The sequence below is a fragment of the Pieris rapae genome, chromosome 5 (genome assembly GCF_905147795.1).
Source record: "Pieris rapae chromosome 5, ilPieRapa1.1, whole genome shotgun sequence".
Taxonomy (NCBI): Eukaryota; Metazoa; Arthropoda; class Insecta; order Lepidoptera; family Pieridae; genus Pieris; species Pieris rapae.
Genome location: NC_059513.1, coordinates 7,734,819 through 7,752,934, shown reverse-complemented (window position 1 = coordinate 7,752,934; position 18,116 = coordinate 7,734,819). Strand labels below are relative to the sequence as shown.

General features: G+C 31.6%; 1 protein-coding gene across 3 annotated transcripts in view; it reads left to right on the top strand.

Annotated features, from left to right (window-relative positions):
* Nucleotides 1–18,116, top strand: part of LOC111004261 (furin-like protease 1) — a 152,571-nt gene that overhangs the window by 34,072 nt on the left and 100,383 nt on the right. The gene's annotated exons all lie outside the window — the stretch shown is intronic.

Genomic DNA, 18,116 nt, shown 5'->3' with positions numbered 1-18,116 from the left:
GAGATAAGAGTCCTCCACTGACCTGCTAAATTGGGATACCTACTGGCCATCTTTATAAGTAAAATACGCACTATTTTTTACTTTTATGGGTACAATGTATTTAAAATATTTAGATGTACAATGTGTCCAAAAATTATTATAAGTAATAGAATACTTTAAGAATTCGGAGACAAATTTATGTATGGATAAATACTCCCAGGTCATAATTCCTTAACCGTTTGACAAAGGAAAGAGATTTATTAAAGTTGTGTTTCAATTCAATTCAAAATCATTATTAATTAACACAATGTACACTTATGAACGTCATTAAAGAAATACATATTAAAGGCTAGAAGCATTTTAACATTTACTGCCTGTTCTCAAATCAAGGGCGTAAAACTCTCGCCACTCTTTTTTTTAATTGAAATTAAGATTTGAATCACTAACATTGATTAAAATATCCAAATTTTGTTTTAAATTTAGAATCTGTACCATATTGACTATATAACAAGTACTATAACCATATTCTCTTGTACCAAGCGGTTTATATGGAAAGTTGCCAGGATATAAGACCACGGCTCCTGATGATTTACATCGTGCCAGGTTTGATAAGGGTTTCTTATTAAGATTTAATAAAACGGACCCAGCGGGGTTGCGTTAAATGAAATGTGCGTGTCTTGAAACGTGCATTCCAAAAGAAATTACTAGTTACGAGTTCTTGCTTGAATTTTAATATATGAAGCTCTAGTACGATACGAATTGAAAAACCTCTAAAGCTGACTGGACTATGACATTTGAACCCTATGACATAGCATATAAAATTAGATGTGATACATTTCGTCTTATAATCCGATTCGAAAGTATATAGCAAAGTATTAGGATTTTAATATGTTAGTGTAAAAGGATACATTACGTATAATCATACATACCATACATACACACAATAAAAACGATAAACATTAAAACAATACTGAACAAATTAACTATAATATTCAATGACTATTCAAGAAATCATGGTCAGTATTAATTAAAAAAATTAGGTGTATATTACTTTTTGTTATTAATTAACTATTAATTACTTAAGGTGTCATGTGGAACATGGTTGCAGCTCCTTACAAGTTGCTCTCGTCCGGTCTATGCCGTTGATTTGAGAACTGGCAGTAAATGTAAAATTAGAAGTATTTTATATGTATCTTTATTGACGTTCATAAGTGTACATTGTGTTACTATAATGAATAAATGATTTTGATTTTTTTTACTATATAGTAACGATCATTTTATTCTTTATTAAAATCTATAACTCTCAAACAACTATGATCCGTAGCATACCTATTTAAAAACTAAGTCAATTTAACAATATAGTCTTTATTCTACTTGAGACTGAAAGTTTGTTTCAGACTTAAGTAAGAATCAATAACTCTTGTATTATCAACTTCAATATTTTGGATGTAATTTGGTTTGCATGAGCACTAGATATGCAATTTAAACGGATAAAATAATAGACAATTGCATAACCTTGATACTGGTTCAATAGAATAATCACTAATATACAATTATTATCAGTTAATAGCCGACAGGAGTAGCTGAAAGCGCTCCAAACGAGTTATGTAAATAATGTAATTTATTCGCTTTTATATCCGTCAAAGTATGTGAGGACAATAAATGTCAATATATATTGTATTAAAATGAAATGTTATATTAATTTTTTTTAAAGTTCGGCTTTTTATAAGTGAATGAGTTCTTAATGCATGGTGCGTTAATTTACAAAGTTAATTGGTTTGTGTTTGTATATTTAATTAATTGAATTTTATCATCCGAAAAGGTTGAACACGAAATTCCGCCCATATCATGCCGACGCAATAGAGCCTTTTTAAAAGGCACTATTTTAACCACCAGTGAAGCTCTTCGTCAAATATTTGCAAAATAAAACGGAGGTATCAAAAGCGCCAGATGAGCCTCTTGTCCATTTTTCTATAAAAGCATCACCAATTTATTAATAAAACTATAGATTATTCTAAAGTCGAATCAAAATGTTTATTTTAACCTAGAGGCATGTCATCCTGTCCGCGGTTGAAACCAGCAGAACTTCAATCAAAGGAAATATATGCCTAAGAAAAACATTGTTAAGAAATCAGTACAGACCTTAAAAAATTACTATCTACAGATCCGAAACAGAAACACATCTGCGACCGCGGGTTATGCCTATGCTTATTTCAAAGAAATTGTTTTGATAGAAAATATCACATTGTATATGTTACCAAAGTGATACCGTAAGTGAGTTTTAAACATCCCTTGTACGCGTAGGTGGTGCGAAGGATGTCATGAACCACCCACCACACTCAAAATACATGTTTCATACCTTTGTAAGATTATTCATTTATTTCACACTAGACTATATTCTTGCGCAAATTGATATAACTGATGGATTTTTTTTAATTATTAATTATAAGAAAACGCGTTGTTGTGCGATGACCTTGCAAAACCGAAAGTTTTATAATATTATACTTATTTAAAAAAATGTTTTGACAATTTATGTCCGGTAGGCGTAAACAACAATCTGAGTTGATATTTTCGATAATTTTAAGGCATCAATAACTATTGAAGCGATAACATTAAACTGAGTAATCGGCGATTTAGAAGTCCATAAAGAATGTATATAATTTAAATAATTAATTGGGTAGCGTCCGTGTTACATTGTGAAGTATAAACGAGCGAAATAAAGGAAACGTCTAGATGTTGACATTGTAAAAATATTGTTTCATATAACACTAAAGAGGGTACTAGGTATAAAAGAGCAATGTAAGTAATATCAGGCAATAACAGTCACCTGTGAACTTGTTCCCCCGTACCACGTTACATTTGTTAAATGCGATTTGTATGACGTGGTACGGGTAAAAAAATGAGGGTTTATTACAGCTTACAAATGTTTTAGCCGTTCATACTATCATTATACAAATCTTATGAACGTGACATTTTATTTTATTATGTATATGAAAGTTATTAGAAAACCTTTCTAATATATTCTAATTCTAATTTATCCAGCTAAACGTATTTATTAGCTGAGTAGAAGATATCTGAAGGTGCCATCTCAACCCAAAACAATTCCTTTTTTCTATAACATCTGTTGTCTATAGACGTTACCAAATTATTTAATCAATGTAGAAGAGTGTTTGGGGCCGTTCAAGTATTACGTAAGCAGTTATTAATTAATCCCCCCCTTCCTCTTGTCAGCAAAAGTAAGCAAAACTTTCAGAAATAAATATTGATTTTTTGAGTAAATCCTCGAGAGTACATGTTGTTTTCAATCATAGTTAATGTATGTGTAATTTGTTTAAAAAGTAAATAATTACGTTATGTTGAACATTTAACACTCGCTCGTACGGGGAAGGATATTAGTTAAATTTGGTGCATAACAAATCTGGTAAAGTAGAAGGCACGAGACCCAGAGGTCGAACCTCTACTCTAAGACCGACTAAGTTATAGGCCATTGCAAGAGGAATATATGTATCACCAATACGATCTTCAGTAATGACGATCGCAACTCAATGACTACAACGGGTACTACAGGTATACTACAGCTTGGTGATGACGTAATTGTCACAAAGGTGTGTCATATTTTGTTATCAATATGAATTATGAATCATATATTCATAAAGTGCGTAATGCGAACCGCAAAACCGATAAAATTTACTTTGATTTATGCACACTTGTCATGTTTAAACACCTCCAAAACCAAAGATACGATTGTTATTTAAATATATTTTTTGTACGGTTAATAATGTAAATAAGTTCGATAACGAACGTTCCTTTCGAATAGTATTCGTGTAGTAAAGATACAGAGGCGGTACAACTTTATAATGTCTGATCTGGGCTTCAGATTTTTGTGTTTCGTGATAATTTATTTTTCTTAATAGGTACGTAGGTGATCATCACCAAAACATTATATAAGTAATACTACTTTTGGCGCGTTAGGGAAAAATTATGAGCGTAATTTTTTCGACACGCGAGCACACCGTCACAAAAATTGACACCCTGAAGTTAGATATAGTCAACATTGTAGTTGTTTTCATTATTAGTGTTGTTCTACAAACATAGAATAAGGAGAATGATATTTTTTTTGAAAATATTTTTTACTTGTTACACCAAAGAAACTTCACACACTTTTTTTGTCATTTAAAAGTCTATTTATCTATGAAAGTTTTATACTATCATTATCATTATATCGTGCTCCGACTGAATAAATGCGGGTGGACCCGTATAGCACAGATAGTAAATTATAAATAAGTATTAAAAATCGATTAAATTCTTCTTTATCAATAATAGTTAATATAAAGAAGGAAATTCTGTAACCTACCTATATTTTTACTAGAAGAAACTGCAGCTGTACAAAAATGCTCATTTAATATAAATTAACGTGTAACTATTTGTCGAAGCCTTCAATAACTTGGGTATAAGGGGATATAAAGTAGGGATGGTAAGTGCTCTTCTGCTGTTCGGAATCGGCATCGTTACTTTTTACTTCGCATTCCAATATAAAAGAGATGGTAACGTGAATAAAATCCACTCGAGATCTAGTTGGCACAGGTGTACCTCAATTGTTTTCTTCCAGTGTTATTTATTTGTTCATTCATCTAATTTTTTACTGTGGCAATGTTAGAGTTTATTTTATAGTAGGTTGGTAATTGTTTTTGCCCGCGTCTTCGTCTTTCTCGTACGAAGAACATTAATTCTACAAAACAATTTAGTAATTTCCGACTGAAATAGATAAAAAACTACTGCATTTTCAAAATTCATTGCCACGACAAGTTTACTATAACCATCTTTATCCTATTTTATTTCAAAATTCATTATCATTAATTCAGTGACTAAGGCGTAAATGCCGAAAGCTTCACTTTTACACCTGAACTTACTAAAAACTTATTTTAAAATTTGAAATATATATAAATGTATAAGTGTAAGTCCCGTATTAGTCAGTCTAAATGACTGACTAATACGTAACATACGAGTTATATACGATAGGTACTAAACGAAGTATATACATAAGTATTATAACGTACGCATGCAATGTACTATGAATAATGTAATAATATATATAATCACCTTAAGATTAAATAATAATAGTTCCTTAAGCCAGTACCAGATATCGGTCAAGTCCATACAAATCAATATATTTTTATTCATGTGTCGTCAAATTCGATTTTTGCGATTCACCGAACACAATTTACTCTGACGATATTGGAATTGTATTTAGGTTAACGTGCCTTGAATTATGTATGAACTGTCAGTAAAAAAAAATCTTCACTATTGTCACAGGGCTCATGCCGATAACAAATAACGCCTAAGTGTTGGGTCACTGCCAATTTGGTATATTATCCTGGATTCAATGAGTACATTTTCTTCGCGATAATATCTATAGAAACAAGAAAATGAACTTTGTTGTGTATAAATTACGTATAATGAACCGCCCAACGCACCATCTTTACCCGATTTAAGTTTTATTATTGGCCAATTTCACACTTATAAAAGTATATTATATAAATATTATAGGCGAGGTTCGAATTTACGCCGACGATAATATGAAACGCATGAACAACTTAGCAATTTCATAATTACGAAGATAACTCATCATTAAATAGCTCATTCCAATGTAAAACTATAATTTTATTGATTAAATTGTTTACGCAAGTGATATTTTAAAAAGTTTGACTGATTAGTGTGTCGGAGTAAACCCGTGCCCACGTTTGCTATATATTGCGTTAGGACATTTTATACCAAATGCTAAAGAGTACTAAAGTTGTAAAGTTCAACCGATACACGACAGATGATTACAGTTTATAGAGCCATGTATATTTAGACTTTATTTTATCTCGACCTAATAAACAACCCCATTTGTGGTTTGTTAGGAGATTTATGGCCGAATAAAACAATTCTTGTACAAAAATAAATCTGTTTTAGACGACGACAGGCTTGTTATTTCAAAACTAAATATTATTTATTAATTTTTCCAATTCGAGACTGCAGATAGTTAGTCTCATGAGCCCTGTGGCTAAGCGGAAAAGATATCTTTAATGTTAAGTCGAAGCGTTAATTACAGATTAATTGTAATATATTCTTCTGTATTATTTGACTTGATTGGTTAATTCTTTCGCAAGACGGCTTTAATAGCAATAGCGCGACATACGTAAGAAATTTCAGATTTAGTTCGAATACGTAGGATTTTCGTGGCCATAGGCAATAGTACTTCAGCAACTCCCATGTCTTAGAGGTCCTGGAGATACCCCTAAGGGCCATTGGAGAGGCTACAGTTGAATTAAATACTATATTACCAATTTGAGTAAGAAGCATTAGGATATCTTGTTCTAAACACGAAAATATTTTAAACAGTATTTGTTTTTTCACAAAAATTTCGTACGCCAAGCAATATGAAAAATTGTCTAATAAAAATATATCAAAAAATGAAAAGAATAGTTAACAATTCAGCACGAGTTTCTATTTGCGATTGAACAGGTGTTCAATGAGTTATTGCCCATTCGCTGCTTGAATAAGGGGAGTTTTTGTGATCGTGTTTTCAGAACTGAATATTTCATTATCTTCATATTTCGCACCCTTTGCCCAATCTAACTTACAAGGCCTCAATTATTTCTCATTGGCACCGAGTTTTAAATTCTATTACCTCTTCCTTTGTTTAGGAATACATAATGCAAAGAACAGTTGAAATTTTCTTCACCCAAATTAGCCCTTTAAGCACAGTGCTTTGTTTTGCAAGCAAAGCTAGAACAGCGTTTCCGCTAAACAACTGCCGGCGGTCGTTTCTAGGTCAGGGTTATTGGTAAAAAATATGAAATTATTTGTATGTATATCGCGGGACAATATTTTATTATAATAGTTTAGATTTATTAAAATAGTTTAGATTTATTAAAACGTAACTTCAGGATATTATTTTTATACTTTTTTCTGAATATGTAAAATTAATGTCGTCTTTTTTTGCTCAGAAGAGTAAAAAGACATTATAAAAGAGGAGAGACATTATTACAGTGTCAATAGGGTACTAAAAAGTAATTCAATTGCTATTTCGGCGCATGTGGTAAACAATGGTAGATTCTATTTTCAAAAAAGTACTCAGTACGCAGTATTGAATCCAGGTTTCGTGATGAAATTTTTAAATGAAAGATTCTAAGATTCTATTTTCGAAATCGAGGTAACTACTCACACAGTGCGAAAACGGGATCAATTGAGTATCGATATGCCCAGCACCCCACAAAGGCACTCAGCCGTTAAGTGTGAAGTACAAGGTATAACCCGAGGGTTAACTGTTTGTCCTTATCGGAAACTGATCTTGGCTCTAATATATGCAATGATTCCATATAACCCCGAGGCTCTAATCTTCATAAAAGTGCTATGTATAAGCCGTTCTATTCGTATTTGGGAGATAAGCAAAAAAAAGTAACATTTACTAGCATAGGCACTGTTATGACTGAATTCTGTTTTTACTCATATTTGTGTTGTCTGTCTTTAAACTAACAATCGAATTCCAACTATTTTTTTTAGGTGCATAATTATTTTCACCGATCAATCTCCTTCGTGCCTTCTCCATCTACACGACACTGGCGAAGTACCTTGTGCCCAAACTAAAACTTGACTATAGCTAACTTCTTAATTTAACTAAAGTTTTCATGTACCTCTTTTCAAAAAAGCGTAAACACAATAAGGCAGAAAAGATGGAAGAGCTCTGTACTGTTTCTCTATGCAGTATTAATACAATAAATAATATTTGATACATTCCCGGGCAAAGATAATATTTCTTTATATTAGCCGTTTGTACCTGGCACTTACAGATTTTTGTCCTAAGCACTTATTCATAACAGTGCGAGTATTAAATTGCGCAAAAAAAAAAATTGTGCTTAGTTTGACTGCACATCCCTCAACGCACTCACAACACGATTTGACACGATTCTTGAACCGCCTTGCCAAGATTCTTAAATCTTGTAAACCCTTGTGGTTTTCAACATACAATATTAGATTATGAAACAATATCGATTATACAATGTGAATAATCTTAACAGGGATGTTTAGATTCGCACCATCCTGTCCTATTTGTTTCCATTGCACGCAAATTGTGTAAGTCACGCGAGCCGAGGTGAACATGAAAATGGCCGATCACGCAATAATGAAGTACATAGCCGAGATTATTACTATGAAATGTTTCTAACGTATGCAACTTGAAATATAAACTTTGTAAAAGGATTGTTTAGATTTGTGATGAAGGTTCATCGTGTATTTCTCAATTAACAATAGGTTTTGTTAAGACATTAGTATCGACATAATAAAATGTACTTGCAAAAAGGAGTGGTGAATAGACACATACTCATATAGGTACCTTTAGAACTTGATATACATAGATATATTTATTCTTACAATAAAGGCTTTACATGTATTATAATATAGCCTGAACAATTATTATGGCTAATGGTGGTAATATAATGTTAACTCAATACAAGTTAATGGCCTAAACTAAGTTAATGTTTATTAACAGTCTTAGTGTTCTATAATATTTTGACACTATGTTATAGTGTCCGAGAGTCTTGCTCTTATATTCACTACAATGTAGTGAATAAAGAGGTTAATTATTGATACAACTTGCATTCACAAGGTTTTTTCAAATCAACTAAATAATACAAATCAATTGTATACTTAACACAAAAATACGGAATATGTTTTTATATTCTGGATTTTAAGATGATTTAATATAAACTGGACTAATCCTGTTATTGTACGAAAACAATTATAAATAGATAACATTATAATACCTTATGTGAGACATAATTATGTTATACTTATTACATTAAAACAAGATGTTTAACACCTGATTGACTAATCAAGTAAATTGGCCTTCTGACAAGAAATTAATTAAAACGATAATTTATCCTCACGAATGGAAGAAATGACCTTCTCCTGTTTCCTCCTTCGCTTTCTTTATACACTTAGCGAATAAACTAATTTTTGACTAGCTGAGCCTCTAGCATAACACACCAGTACAATAATAGTTACACTGTATAATTATACAAGCGGTCGCAATGTTTACTTCTGTTTATGGGTATACAGCATTAATATCTTAACACCGTTGTGTTTCTGCTGGCTGAGCTATAATAATAAAAATAGTAAATCGTTTATATTCAAATAGAGTGGTATATTCATGTTAATTAATTATAAAAAAGATAATCATCCATAAATAAATAGGTATGCAAAATGTTATAATTATAGTAATATATTAATGATAAGTTAATAATTGTTGATAAAAGATAAAGTTTTATAATTGTTGTCAAAACCTTTGGTCTAAATAGTCTGCCACCTAGCCTTTAAAAATGTTAAGTATGTCCATCTCCTTGAAAGCATTACAAGGCAGTGATTTTCGGAGAAAGTGATAGCAAAGAAATGGATATTTAAGACCACTGGTTTCTATGGCACTAAACATATTTAAAAAAAAACTTCGAAATATTAATACATATATATAATATTAGTACATAATCTCTACTCTCTCTATTAGTTCTTCTGGACTGAGTGATATCTCAGTTATATAGCGATAAGACGAGTAGCCGGCGAAGATCAAACAAAGTATTTGACCCATATTGCTTAATGATATTGTGTCACGTATTCATCGTTGTTTTGTGTTTGCTTCAAACACTCGTTTGCTCGGACCTTTTAGGCCATCGCGATAACGTTAACCCTTAGGTTATTTAGTGTTTTACTATACACAAGCGTTTAATATAGGTCCAAGAATATCGTAGGCAGCTGTCAAACTATTTTTTATTCGACTAAGGGCCTGTTTCACAATGTATGGATAAAGTACCAAATAGCTATGCAACACATAAATTATTCGAAAGATAAAAGTTCCGAATAAGATACTTCGCGTTTCATGACGAATAGCGGTGACTGACAGTCGTGAAACGCAAAAATACTGTTTATCCTACCAATAAGTAATAAATAGCTTATTTGGAACTTATCCGGACAATGTGAAACAGACCCTTAAAACTTAAAGTTACACATTGAATATGATTCCTTATTTTATTCTTAAAAATATCGAATTCAGTTTCGAACTCACTTCGTACAGTACTTCAGAAATCTTTCCGAATAAGGTTACAGAATAACCTTCCTTCCTTTGATTACATCAGACGTGACAGTCGGATTGTCTTTTGTTATTTTTCTTATATATCGATTGTCTAGACCAGTGTTTTCAAAAGTTGGGCCCACGCCCCACAGGGGGTCAAAGTGATTGTTAAGGCAGCTCTAATTAAAATGATTAGGAAATGTTTGGTAAATGTACCTACTTACTGTGGGTTGTTTTTACAATTACTTTGTAATTACTTCCTAAAACCTGTCTTGTAATTTTCTTAAAAGAATATTTAAATTATTATATATATATATATATATAATAATTATGTATATGCATAAGAATAATAGAAAGTCTATTATAGGGCATGGGACTAATAGGTTGGAAAACACTCGTCTAGACTAAATCATCAGAGGTGTTTAGACAAACAACAATTTAAAGTTTCGTTTAATAATGGTTTCAACTTCGATTAGAGTTCCTAAATGTTGTAGTACAAATTTCATGATGATAAACTCACAATATGTTTATTACAAAATCATATTATAAAAATATGTATAACGTTATCTAAAAATAGGGGTAATAATTATTCCTGTATTACCTTGATACTTTCCCCAAAATGAATGTAATTTTTATATGTTGTGAGTGTGAGTGAATTTGCAAACGCAACTCTACCATATTAATTGTCTATGATTAAGTTGTCAATATATAGTAACTATTACTTTTCTTATGTTTTTTAACGTTAAGATAATCATTGCATCGCAATAACTGTTAAAATTGTTTTTGTTGTACACACACATGGTTAAGTTAGGTAAATGTAAATTTACATTTAATTTAACATCTTTTATTTTACGATCATAAGTGTACTTCTGTAACATAAACTAACCTTAAAATATAAAAACTAAAATATATTCATTATATAGCAGCTCTTTGAATAGCTAGGGTAATTCATTGTCCGAGGTAGCTGCCAGCTCTTCGTTTCTTGTGATGTCAACTGAACAGCATGCCTGAACAGGTTGCATCCCATACCAGCACCATGGAATTAAACTAATACTGTCTGATCCCTTGCCATCGTCTCTTATAATTCCAATCGGCTGGAGTAGACTTGACGGTGGAAAGGGACCGGCTATAATTATATGAATAGAGTTAGTTTGAGTTTCAGATTTGAGGTTAATTTGAAAGCAATATTTGACAAAAAAAATTGTCAAAAGTCTATTCTCTACATTCAAATGTGTACACATTATACATTCATATCTGACTTCAAATCATAATTCAAATATGTTTATTCTAGTTTCCTTTTGGCAACCACTATTAGCACAGACACAGCCAATATCGAGTGACTGGTGTTCTAATATTTCGAAAAGGTTGCACTTCTCATTTTGCGTTGGCACACATGCAACTCTGATCACCCGTTATGCGCTGTTGGGACGAACTAATGGACCGAGAAATAGAACCGAAATTCGTCCAAGTTTGATGTTTCTAGTGTTAGTTATAATGCGATAAAACTATAGCTAATGTGTATGCAGTGGATCATTTGAATGAAATAATTATTATTATTTTGTACTTTGCGTCATATATTGATACATTTGTTTTTGGCGTTTATCCACTTTCATGTTATTATCTGCTTACACACACACACCGCTGGCTCTGCGGTCCATATTTGTGTCTTACAGAAATAGAAACTAATGTCATAAACTGCTAATAAATTAAAATGTTTCTTTAAAATACTAAAGAGTTCTGGTAATCGTGATATTTATTAGTTCTCCATTAAATATGCCAAATTGTCAAATGCAGCATATTAAAATTTATTGTATATAAATAGAATAAAATTGATTTCAATAGAGAAAGTGCTGTTCTAGAAGGTCTAAGTATGTGTGTTAGTATAAAATTATTTTTACATTTTATTAAAATTAATTAGCATAATAATCATGCTATATAAAATAATGTCAAAAGTATTTTAAATTTCTAAGGTCTAAGATAAAATCAAAGTATAATTTCGTAATCGACTTCCTTGAATGCCTTATATTCCTAAGTTGTTTGAACGATATTAAGATCATTTCAAAGTTTAGTTAGCTTTACATCATCCTACAAGAATACAAAGTTTTAGTGGTAGTATTGGAAATGGGACAAACTTTTATTGGATAGCATCCGCTATTCGCTGGAATATTTCGATGCAAACCAATAATCTGGCTATTGGTAAAGTTTTATCGCTCACTCGAAATTCTGATATGAATTTCCACTTTCATAGCAGTGTCTACTTAATAAGTAACTCGTGTTAAAGGTTATAACATATTCGAAACGTGTCCAAAGTATGAAACGGAAAGATTCCTATATGTGTAAAACTGTTAGCAAACAATCACATTGGTATTGGAGTACGGCAATCAAAGAGTATATCAAAACGTATCTTTGTATGTATATACAACTATGTATATTAATGAATGTTAATATTTTATAGAAAAGATAAATTTACTACATGTTTCCAAATCAGGGGGAATAGAGCGGGCGAGAGGAACTGTCAAGAGCCTTCCGTTCCCCCTTTCGTTCGGTAATCGTATGGATAATATCGTAATATCGTTTTCACATATATAATTCCATTCTAAAAGTGACATTGCAGGTACAGTTGTACCAATGAACGCGGGTCATCATTATCGCATCACTCGATTGTAATCTTATTGTGTCCGCCCGGATGCAAGCTTCCATCTCGCGCCTGCACAATGGGTACAAATATAGGGTTGCCGTCCAATTAAAATACTTAAATCTGATTTGAAATTTATTGGATTAGAGCTATTGTTCATACGTGTTGACAACTCTTGGTCTTTGCGTTTAAAGCTAAGCTGCTTTTTTGTATTGAAACACACTGGAAACGTGATTTTGAAATAGCCGTTTGGGATTTAAAGAACAACCCAGTTATTGTGCAGATGTCGCGGTCTTTTGGGAGACGCTGTGATATTTTCTACAAGGATTTTAAAAATTATTTTATAAAACTGTGTATAATTTTCAGAACAACTTCACCAATACTTTTTCACATGCAGTGTGTGAGTGACTGAGGTTCGTTGGAAATTTAATTGAATGTTTACTCGACAGGCGTTTTTGTTTCGTTTTAGTACGTTTTGCGTTAATTACAGTTTTAAAATGATGTTTTATAGATATGATAAAAGATGACTGGGGATATTTTAGAACTAAAATACTATGCATGCAGCAGGTAGGTAAGTGAATAGTTTTCAGTGTAGTTTGAACGGACCAAATTCGATCGTTATATTTGCTATGAAAGTTTGCGTAACTGATCCGTATATGAAAACTGAAATGTATTCGGAAATATCCCTGGCATGTTGGGAATGCGGAAATTTATTTTGTTATTATAAAAACAAATTATAATTGTTATGATACATTCTAATTTCTATGAACATATATATTGATTTTTTTACTATTGAATCCTAAGTTTGAATCACGGTACCAATATATTTTTTATTATGTTGTACGATGAAAAAAAAATATTGTAAGGAAACCGAACTAAATACCGTCGCGAGTCAGTCAGAAGTCTCCCTAAACAAGAACAAAATGATATACACTCAGTTAAATGTTTTGTACATAAACTCTTGCACTTAATCCTAACTGTTAATCCTATCTTGACACGTAGTTATGAATTAAAAATGAAACATTTATGTATGCTTCTAAGGTAAGTATGAGGCACTTAAAATGATTGAAAATATCAAAGAGTTGGGTTTTAATAGCAAAATTTATTATAAAAAATTATCTTACAACATTTAACATTCTTATGGCTAATAACTACTTTAAATTATTCGCTAAATAGAAGTCACTTTAACATATAATATATGGTTTAACAAACCAGAGAATAAACGATATTCAACTGTTTTGCTTAAAACAATGAAAGGTTCAGAATTTTCAATTAAAATGTAAATCTGATTTACGAATTCAATTTATAAAACCTATTACTTTATAAATGTGTGTATAATATGGTTCTTTCATATAGTCTAGAAAGTTAAAGATATGTCGCTGGCATTACCCCATACAAAAATTTCGAATGCAATGATTTTGCAGATAGTTACTACAAAAAGATGCCTATAACTTCCAATTATGGAGTTTTTCTTTATATCATATGAAGTATGAGCGGTGCGCCTTGGTTGACACGAAATGCTGTACTCTATAAATATTTGGGAATTACCACTGTCGGAGTGATATTAAAAGAGTCTTCAGCAACACGTCACTGCCTTTTTGGGCCTCTTGGAAACAAATGACTGCGTGTTTCGTATGCGTAGGGCCAGACTTGCCGCAGTTGGATAGTTTGCGAGTTACGAATGGTAATCATTGGATTTGCATTCCCGAATTGCCTCGAAGTTATAAAATCGGATGAAAGCCAGGTTCAAGATGGGTGGAAAAAAAGAAAATAATAATACAAAGATTTATGTAACAAATAACACCGGAATCACTTTTCATGGTTCCTAACACGAAAATTCCAGCCAACATCTATTCGTACAGTAGAAATCAGAAATATTTTCCCACGAAAAATATTTGGGTTCGTAAATCCAAGTTTGAAGTGTATCCGTTATAAATCTCGCTTGCTTGAGCAAATTGTTTCTTATTTCGGATATGTATTGGTTTATACGTTAACTTGTCCGTTCAAACCCATCCAATGTTGAAATATTTAATATAAGTGCTATAGAAAAATCGCTTTTCATTGAGAGAAGGTAGATATTTATTAACATACAGAGACATCACTAATTGACTTAAAAATGAAAGACGATTACAATAGAAGGCTAGGTATGTGATATTGTAGTTCAAATAGTATATTGATATATTTAGACTCACAATCATGTGTGCTAAATTTCGTACGTATTACAAATTTCTCCAAAAATGAAGTCATGTTGATTCATGTGAATTTTCGTTATGATATCAGTGTACTCAATCCAAGTAGCATTACATATGGTTCAGTAGTTTTTGATATAGTAGAATTATTAAATATAATGCGGTAGATATACCTAAATAAATAATTTATAATAGATCTCTTCCAGACAACCACTGAAAAAAAGAAAAATAATTTAAATTATATAACGAAAACCAGAAGTGAAAAATACATAATATATAAAGTTATTTAGACCAAACTAATAATTTTTTAATACTTTTTTACACTGGAACTAGACTACCACGGGTTGGGAACTACCACATACAAATAGATAAAAGGCTGGGCGAAAAGTCCATTTAAAATACCGAACAATATGTATAACTGTGTTTAATTAAATTAAATAGCTTAACCATTATTTCTATCCAGTATGCATTTGACAGATTCGCCTTAAAGGGTCGGCATAACTCGCTCTGAAAGTTTTAAACTATTAAATTAACTGAACGCTAAATTTCGTGTTAAAATTATATAAGTGTTTTTTTTTTACATTTTGTTGTTACATAATTTTATTTTTTATTTAATTTTTTTGTTTTGTTCAATACATACAGCTGCAAATTAGTATTGGTCCACTGAAAATCAGTGTTGTTCGTGACAGCAACTTAAAGTTGGGAACATTTTACTAAAGTGTCAAAATTATGGCAGTTCTGTTCTGTTCTATAAAATTTAGCTTTATATATATATGTGTCTGTTATTTATATAAACGTTCTTTATTTCTTCTTCTATTTTACATGATTGCTGTCCGATGTCATTCTAATCGGACTTTTCACATCAAATATCTCATTTACTTACTGATTTAAAAAATGTTAAATAATTAAAACAAAAATATCCCTTCATGGTGGCCATTTTCTCGCTGTATTAAGACGCTTTGGGATTCATCAGCTCCGAAGTTACCGGAACTGTCTACAAGGCGCATTAATTAAATTACACATTAAGTCATAATGAAACCATAACAGGGTAGAATAATTAAAAGATATGGAGTAGAAAACACACATACACATTTAATTCGTAACTTCCTGAACTTAAATATAGGTAAATATCTATTTCTCTTATTTCATGCCTTTTCATTACAATTTATTTATGGCTATTTACAGGTATACGCACGTTATAGTTAAATATACCGGGTAACAATTATTTAAATTAGGCATTTGTATCTGAATTAAAAAAAATTAAGTCTCGCCACAGTAGCTTATCATTAAAAAATCAATCACTATACGAAATACTCGTGGAGCGACTTTGCTTATCATGCCGAAGCCGCGTGAAAATTATTTGAAGAAGTAGCTATCGGCCCGTCCCGGCATTGTGGGGTTTTAGGTTTATGTTTTAAGTTTTTTTGTAAATATTGATATACATTTTTTGTTCTTTAATATTCTGGAACATTTTTTTTCTATCCTCGAATACGAATACTGAATTCGTAGCGCGTTTTTTTTCACCTTGGGTAACATTATTGCAATTTTACTAGGAATCTATACTTTTTTCTTGCAATTAAAGTAGCCTATATTAATCAGTAATAATGTAGCATTCAAATGGTGAAAGAATTTTAAAAATTGATCCAGGACTTTTAGGCATTTAATAATAATAATAATAATTTATTTCTTTTCTCCCATATAAATTTTATTACAAACAGACATACAAATCTTTCCTCTTTATGATATTAAAATTAGTATATTAGTAGTAGTATAGATGACAGTAATATTAGTGCATTTAAATTATTCAAAAAGGCATTGAAGTAGTATGAGTCTGGTAGATTTAAATTAGAACAGCTGTTAGATGGCGACGTGTATGTCGTTAGTATATATTTTAAGTAAGTAAGTTTCTCATGTAAAAAAAACTTTGTATCGATAAATAAAGTTCGTTACACATTAAAATCGGAATTAATTCTAGATTTGATTCTAAAGCAATTTTCTTTGTTGGAAAGCGCAGTATCTCAATAGCTTATAAAGAAAATTATACTGTTATAAATGTAATAGAATTAACTTCTTTACAAGGCTGTAAAAGTAATCGACTTGACTAGGTTACAACATTACAAACCAGGTATTATAAGGTGATTGTCAAGACCACAATGCACTATAAACTATTCTCAAAGGTCTGTGGTTTAGAAATCCACGTGTTGAAACTAGAAAGCTTCTTCGATGTCATTATCTGTGCTAATGACAGATAAGCGCTAGATTATAATCCTACATAGAGCACAGATAAGTAAAGCTTATGTGATTTTTATTCTGTGTGGTCGGGAAAATGAATGGTATTTTTTTTGTTTAACACCATTTACAACTGACTGATAAGTCGGTTTTTGCTGCGCACCACTACTATGTGGTGTGTGTGTGTGTTCCTAAAAGGCCGGCGACGCATTCTCGAGCCCTCGGACATTGCGATGGAGGCAGTATCACTTAATATAAGATTAGCCTCGTTTGTCCTTGTTCTATAGAATAATAGTGGAACAATAAGAAAATAAGTCGGTGACCTCTACAAACGATAAGTCACAATTTATTTCTCGAACGGATGTAACTATGGACATCCTGACTGTTATTGTTGGCATCTCCGATATATCTCTTATTAATTGCGAATTTATTAAACCAAGTCTCATGTTCCCAATGGGGCAATAACATTTTTATTTTTTGATACGTTTCTAGAACTGCCGTTCGTACTTAAAAGTTTTGCCGACAGTCAACCAAGGACAGAAAGGTTACGTAACAGAAATTTCCCTAAATCATAATATATGTAGGTATCCTGGGGCGGGGCATATGGTAATAGAAAAGTGGAACGACAAAGTAAACTGGTGTCCGAGGTTCAATAAATGCAAAACAGGAAGACAATTTAAAAGATGAACATACCAGATTAAGATAAGAGCAGGTGGTACTTGGCATAGAGAAGCAGGGAAAAAGGTCACACAGATCTAGTAAAGAGATCAAAGAGTTAATGAGATCATAGAAGTATATTTAAATATAAAGTATCTGAAATAAAAGGCTTTTATTGTTATTAGTATTACATGTATCCGAATCCCGGAGATTCGAAAATTGAACCTGTACAAAAATTGTGGAACAGCAAATACTGTTTGTATATTATAGGATCGAAAACATGACGTCAAGCCTTCTATAATGCTAAGCTTTGCTTAATGAG